The sequence below is a fragment of the Branchiostoma floridae genome, chromosome 6 (genome assembly GCF_000003815.2).
Source record: "Branchiostoma floridae strain S238N-H82 chromosome 6, Bfl_VNyyK, whole genome shotgun sequence".
Taxonomy (NCBI): domain Eukaryota; kingdom Metazoa; phylum Chordata; class Leptocardii; order Amphioxiformes; family Branchiostomatidae; genus Branchiostoma; species Branchiostoma floridae.
In genome coordinates, this window is record NC_049984.1 from 2,179,997 (window position 1) to 2,187,758 (window position 7,762).

Consider the following 7,762-nt stretch of genomic DNA (forward strand, 5'->3'; position numbering starts at 1 on the left):
TAGTTCATTAGTTGTACCAATGAGCCTTTATCAAAGCTTTTATCAAGTCTCCTCGGTTGAACATGAGCTTCCACTTGGTCCTGCGTGCCTCCCTAGTCCCGGTCCCGACCCCAGCGTCCTTATATGGCAGCTGGATAAACAAATGGCCCAATCAGCATGTGAAAAGCCGCCGCGATTGAATATTCCACCGGCACTGAAACACTACACGAACCCCTGCAGGCTCAGATCGTACCACACCACACACAACGGACTTGTCGTTCTGCTGGGTTCTACACAGGAGTTCGCGGTTTCCTACCTTCCGTGTGTCGTTTTACGTGGATATCGTGGGGAAGTGAAGGTTGTGAGACGCTGTCTTGATGTAGAGGGTGGCGACGACTTCGTTTGTGGGAGCAGAGATCGCGCGTTTTGTGTGATTTTGGACCACATCTGGCTTGGATTTAACCGCTGACTGGGTAAGAGCGCGTGTTGGGGTGCGTGTTATTGTCCCACTCTTTCCTTCCTTTTCCTGAAACGTTCGCTGATTATATAAGAAAGCATGATGGCTTTGCTAGGAAAATTATTATGAATATGTGTATTTTACTTCAAATCCATCGCCTGTGTGTGGTGGAGCTTGGTTTGGTTAGCCTTTGCCCTAGGCGCGTGATTCTTTCTACTAGATTTGAATTTTTGTCCCGAATCGCCGTCTCCAGGCCATGCCATGCTTGTCCTCTCACCTCGTTGACATGGCGGGCGATGTCGCGAGCTGACAGCTCGGCAAGCTACGCGTCAACAACAGTCTAACTCTAAACCCTGCCGTATCCAACAAATAAGCCTAAATCTCCCCATCTTTGTTTGGGCTGCACTCACACTCACTGACGTTAGATTTTGTAGGTAGAGATTTGGCTTTGCAATGGGCCAGTCTAAGTATCCTCCATGGTGTAAGTATTTGTTAGGATACTGTTGTGCGTGAGCCCTTGGGTCTCCAAATGTGTCTGTGTATCCTACAAAATTATAAGCCTAAATCTCGCCAGCTTTGGGCTTCACTCGTACACACTGACGTTAGATTTTGCAGCGTACAGATTTCTGGGTGGAGAGTTGGTTTTGTCTGAGTATAATTTTGTTGGGATACTGTTGCGCACGAGCCCTTGGGTCTCCAGATTTGTCTGTATCCTACAAAAAATTAAAGCCTAAATCTCGTCATATTTGAGCTTCACTCACACACACTGACGTTACATATTTTACGTACAGATTTCCGGGTGGAGAGTTGGTTTTGTAAGGGCCGGTCTGAGTATTTGTTAGGATACTGTTGCGCTCGAGTCCTTGGTTCTCCAGATGTCCCTGTGTACATACAAAACAAACCGGACTATAGCACGGCTCCGCTTCTGCTAATTATTAGACCACACGCAGGTGCACTCATCTCTTTAGTCGTAAAAGATTTGTACTTTTTTAAGCCTCTATCAGGCTCCACATGGCGCTAGAAAACATAGTAGAATTTGGCCAAGATCATAGATAACATTGCCTAGTTCGCCAAACAGTGCTTTCTGGTCAGCTAACTCCTGTGGCATTGTATCTGTCAATTTTTGGCCAATTTCTGCTTCTTTTTTTTCAGTGACATGTAGAGGGTGGAAGTATTTTCTATGATTTTGTAACATTTTGTAATTGTTACTGTTCAAGAGGAGCGGTTTCAACTGAAGCAAGACTCCTGCCAAACCGAAGAACTCGACTCTACTCTACTCTTTATTTCTGTGTTTTTATATGAATCAAAAGACAGCAGTGTTTTCCTGCATTTTTAGCTTCCCATTTGTTTATAATCAGTTCCCTTTACAGCCCGGCTTAGCTATAAAAGAACTGCAGTTCATTAAAAAGTCACGGGTTCACGCGTCCGGGCCATAAAAGCCGTCAGGATTTCACACGTAGTCTGCAAAAGCGGAACTACAAATGCGCTACAAGTGTGTGTTTGTCACTTTGTGTGTGTATTGGGCGTCTGGCGGCATGTTGGCTTGGTATCCATTCTCCGCTGGTCGGCTTAGGGGTGTGATACCCGGACCAGTTTGCTACACTTAAGTCTGTTTCTGTCAAAAGCCTGTCTTTTTAGCTGGCCTGTAGAGTTTTCACCGAGCTCTATAATTGAAACCAACCCCGTAATATTTCCTGTCCAGCATTTTTTTCGTCTTTTTTATGGCTCACAATATACTTTTGCCGGCCATTTCTTTTTGTACTAGGTCACTTGAAGTTTAGCCTGGTATCCAGTCGTAATATAGCTCCCTAGTCTCTTCTCTCATCTTCGCAATTATTGTAATATATATTACGGCTGGATACCAGGCTATTGAAGTTTAGCCTGGTTACCAAACCCCAGCTCGATCTCAAAGTATCTATCGTAAGATATTTTTGAGGTTGGGGTATGGTATCCAGGCTACTTGAAGTTTGCTGCTGGCCCGGCAAAAGTGTATTACTATTACGAGCAAAATAAGACTAAAAAGGCCCAGGGAGAGTTGGCTTTAATAGGAGTAAAAGCTTGATAAAAGCTCCTTGGTCAAACGGAAAAGGCGGCGAGCTCCGGATGGTTACCAGGCCGCCAGCGTGTTTGTTCAGTAATCTTGTTGAGGTGTGAACGAGGACGAATTAGGGGGTCCCGACCTGTGAATGACGGGGCTGAGCAATTATTGCCGTGTAGTGCAAAAACAAATCATAAAGTACTGCGGGCTCATCTGGACTGATTGCTTCATTCAATAAAGCCGCACTGAAGAAATTACTGGTACCTTTCTTACGCATTTCTTTCCCTTTCTAGTTCCAAACGTACGTTTGAGTTCTAAGTTTTTACTACAATAGTTTAAGCATCCTTGTCAAAGCCTTCAGCTTTAAGTTGACACGCATGAAGAAGAAGAAGGATACAAAAATGTCCTTAGTGTTTTAACTAATACTTAACGTTATTAGTTCCACTAGCCCAAGCAAGTTATCTTTCGCCCGTTTCCAAATATCCAGTTGCTTGAGTAACTGCTACCTTGCGTATCTTATTACCTGGATGTCTAACCTTCATCGACGTAACCAAGACATGGAAAACAACTTGGTTCAATTTTGTCCGAGGACAACGACAGATAAAGTGGTTTCTTGAGTATCCGCCCGGAAATAAGATGCTTGATTCGAGGTAAGCAATGCCTTGCGTCAGTTGTGCTCTGTGGATACACTATCTGCCCTGTATCTGTTCACTGTCAGCCCGGCCTAGCGGAGATTAGTCGAGAGGGTACGTTTCATTATGTAGGCCAGAGGGCCGTAAACAAAACTACCTTCCACTGACGTCTGCCCCACAAACCCACAATACACATGCATTCACTGCAGTGCACTGTAGAATAGAGCGCCTTGCTGCTACATTTGTAATAGCCTCTACCAGGCTTGACAGGTTGCTGGAAAAATAGTAGAAATTGGCCAAATAAGACGGAAAATACACCAGAGAAGTTGGATTGCCGAGGAGTACTGTATGCGACCTATGGCGTGTTTTCTGTCTTATTTGGCCAATTTCTACTATTTTTCCAGCGACCTGTAGAGCCCGGTAGAGCCTACATTTGTAAATTATACTGTGGTTTCGCTATACTAGACAAGCAGAGGTTCGGCTCCAGCCGTTTTTGACGTGCCTTTAGGTGTTTTTGTTGGGCTTTATTTTGTCCCGTTTTCTTCTTATCTACCGGCGTCAAAAACACGTCATATCAGCCATGAAACCTCTGCTTGGAGAGTGCTAGTAGTTTGACGTGGTAGCGCACAGGAAATGAGGACGGTTTGACTGAGAAGATTGTCTCTCCTCTGCTGTTATCTCCGCGTAATAAGTTAAATAACTAACACCAGCCACATGTTGACAGGACCCAAACAGACGGGGTTGATCTGTGTATGCTTCGCAAACCTCGTTACGTACACGGCAGCCACGGAAAAATGGGACGCAGCCAGACAAGGGTTGAAGGTAACTAGGGCCTGCTTCAACAAGGGAAACTAGAGCATCTCGGCCTAGGATAAACGTATAGATGTCAGGCTCCAGTCGGCTTTTGATTACAAATATGCGTATGTGTTTTTGTCGTTCTTTCTATTTTGTAATGTTTTCTTTTTGTCCGCTAGCCAAACGGAGCTTACTAGTAGCTGTAATGTAGCCTCTACCAGGCTTCGTGGATCAGTGGTCTAATTGTAGAAATTGGACAAATAGAGTCTATAGTACGCTAGGGGAGTTCGCCGGCCAGAAGAGTACGTTTCCTCACTGATTCTACCGATCCACGGAGCCTGGTAGAGGCTAGCTGTAATAGACCAAAGAAAAGAAAACATGACAAAGAAAGACCGTGAAGAAACAGCCGGGGTCTAACGTCTGCTTTGAGAGATGAGCCCGGCCTGGAATACTACTGGGACGTACTTGTAATCTCCAAGCAGATCCTACGGTAGCATAAGATAGTATCAAAAGTTGTCAGACATGCCCGTAGCCAGGGGGGTCGGGGGTTCGGAAGAACCACACACACACACACACGATCAAAGGTCCGCTTTTTCACGCTCGAAGGTCCACTTTTTCATGTCAAGATTTTTTTCCAAAGGCATGACTGATTTGCATTTTTCACTGATAGACATTTCATTCAATCTTAGTGAGTCTATTAGCAAAATTTGCCTCGGTAAGTGCAAGAAATGACTTTTCAGAGGGTCCACATTTCAAAATTCCCCCGGACCTCCATTGCAAAGCCTCGCGCCTTTGGTATCGGACATGATGAAAATATGTTGGGGGACGGCCTCAAAGACTTATGCCAAAAGTCTTGTGTATTTCAATAGAAATTCCATTTAACTTAGCCAGCGAATTTTGCCCATCAAAATGCAGGCAATGGAGTTGCCCGGCTATGCCAAGCGGGGCAAGGGCCGCTCAGTTTATTAGACATCTCGAGCGCTGCCACTTGAAAAGTCTGGCATTCCGGACGTGTAAGGTTTCCCAAATGCGCTTTCGGCCGGGAGGCCTGGACAAAATGGTCGGAAGTGGTTAAGGAGTGTAACGTTTTGTAGGTCTCTATTCTGTAGCCTCTACCAGACTGGCTTCGCTGGCCATAGTATTATATATTAGGGAGAATAATTTGCTAGGGGAGTTGTAAATGTTTTGTCCTCCGTTACTCCTGATCCTACTCCCAAACGTCTGTATCCCAATCATAACCAACTTTTTGCCTCCCATGTTTTTATCTTGCCTGTGGAATGCTATCCAAAACCATTTAGCGGCTGAATGTGTTCGGAGGATTACGCAAATCGGACGAAGAAACGCGGCAGCTATAAATTGATAGGTTTGGATACCAGGGTAGTTTTGATAAGGGAGGTTCCAATCGGAATAAAACCTCCTTGTTTTGATGTACTGTTGATATTAAACAACCTAATTAGCGTTGATTAATCGAACCGACGTTGTCTACTATAGTATACACTCCACTTCAAATGCATTCAGTTTATAGTCTCTACCTGACGAAATACGCTAGAGAATATTGATATTTGCCAGGTGAGTTTGGCCACCACAACTTGGTTATATAAATATTCATATTGGTAGGCGCACTTCGGGGGGTAGGGCGAGTGGTTGGGTGTGGGGGGCGGAGACCCCATGTCTGACCCCCTATTTGCCGAAGTCTGCGATCCGTACCCCCGTAGGAAAGCCTGGTGGAGGCTAGTCGACTCGACCCCCACCTAGACTACGAGTACACACTCCACTTCAAACACATTCAGCTCTATCGACAGCAGCAGGAAACCAAAACCCTCGCCTCTCGTATCTCGGCCAGGTTTCCTTTCAGGCGATCTGTTTGCCCCCAAACGCGGCCGCATTGTGTCTGCCTTGCTCGCCTTGCCGTGCATAAACTCGATACATGTTGACAAAGTGGCTTAATATGCTTGGGTGGTTACACAGGTGGCCTCAGTACACACCCGATACATGTCTCGGTCTGAGGGCTGGCTTTGTGTGGTGGGCTCCGGGGTCTGGTCCCAAGATTAGGTCACCGAAAGGGCCCGAAAGAGACGCGACATTCAATGAAAGACTTGTCTTTTGTGCATGTATTTGTCTAGTCTCTACCAGACTCCGGATCGCTGGAAAAAATCGTAGAAATGGAACAAATCAGAGGAGTAAGCCGGCCAGAGGAATATAACCGGCCAGGGAACAGCACGCGATCGTCCTGGGATCGCGAGCTGTTCCCTGGCTGGTTATATTCCTCTCTATTTGTTCCATTTCTACGATTTTCCAGCGATCCGGAGTCTGGTAGAGACTAGTATTTGTCTATGTTCGTCTAGTTTATTGGTGAGCCCTTCCTTTCCTTTGAGAAAACACAGGGAAAATTCGTTACAGCGCTCTCGGCAGTTTATTTGCTACAAGTACAAAGATTAGATCACAGAAAGAGACACGACGTTCAATGAAAGACTTGTCTTTTATATATGGAGGACATTTTCAGTACATGTATTTGTCTTTGTTTGTCTTTGTCAGTTTGTGAGCCATTTCCTATGGGTTGAAGAAAACACAGAGAAAATTCGTTACATCATTTTTTGGAGGTTTGCTACAAAGATGAGATCACCGAAAGAGACATGACGTTCAATGGAAGACTTTAATCATAAGATATCGGTATGCAAGTAGGAAAATACATAGAAATTTCTCTACAACGTCTTGTCAATTTTCTTTATTCACGATTGAGTAGAAAGTGTAGTCAGTCTTGAGATTAATGCACTCTCGCTCAAGGATATAATCGAACAATGAAAGAAAATTGCAAATTTCACGTCGACAAATTTATGCATATGTAGTATTATACAACAAAAATGTAGAACTTATGAGCTTACTGAAAGTGTTTTCTACACATCTATATAGCTAGGTTTCTGCGCTATTTCACGGTATGCACAACAATATACACAGACCCAAGCACGTATAATGCACCTGTCTAGCCACGGGGGAATAGAGGTCGCCTGGATCGCCCTGTTGGGTCGGCTGAGAACTATTCCGGAAATGTGCCTTTTTCAAAACAAGACATTTGCGAGACGGGAGGAAAGGATGGAATAGAGCTGGTTCCAACTCACTGCAAGTGGCTGTTTATATCTAATGTGTCTCAAACTCTCATTGTATGTGATTCGTATTGTTGGATGTCAGCTGTATTATTTTCGAAATTATTCCAAAAATGGCTGTGAGAATTTGAGAAAATAGTGTAACGTTAATCTATATTAAGACTCGTTGCATCTGATGCAAATCATGTATGAGAAAGTGGTTACTGGAGTATGTAAACATTTAGCGTCGAGTGTTCGAGCGTAAGAGTTGGTGAACTGTGCATTGGGACTTGTTGAATGTGACTGTATCGGACGTGCTCAGTTTGTGGGCCAGGAAAACATACCCAGGTCGCTCTCTTTCGTGAAGAGTACAGACAGACTCCCACCCGCTACGGCAGTCAGCCAAAATATACGGGCGGGAGAAATGGTGACCTTACGAGATTTTATTTGATAACTGACTGAGGCAACAAGTCAGCAATATAGCACAGGCCAATAGCTGTTAAACAATCAATCACAACCTTGCAATATTTCCATTTCATTGTTTATTGAGATTATCAGACTACTGGGTCCGACCCAGTTTTGACTGATTTTTGGGGAATGCTTTTGAAGAAATGAAATTATAACGTTAGCTGACAAAGCGGCCAAGAGATGTGTGAGGTGAGGTGAAACTAGTACATGTAGCTGACAAGAATATAAACACAGCATCGTTAAACAAAAGGTGCCTCATGCGTAGCTTTCGTATAATCTCCAAGCAGATCCCTCCTGGTGCATAAACAGTACA

At 44.5% G+C, this 7,762-nt stretch overlaps 1 protein-coding gene across 1 annotated transcript in view; it reads left to right on the forward strand.

The window, feature by feature from the left end:
• The first annotated feature begins 256 nt into the window (after window positions 1-256).
• LOC118418293 (twisted gastrulation protein homolog 1-A-like) overlaps window positions 257-7,762 on the forward strand; it is a 24,179-nt gene continuing 16,673 nt past the window's right edge. The window contains exon 1 of the mRNA XM_035824145.1: window positions 257-452. The gene's annotated coding sequence lies outside the window, so the exon portion shown is untranslated. The remainder of the gene's footprint in view (window positions 453-7,762) is intronic.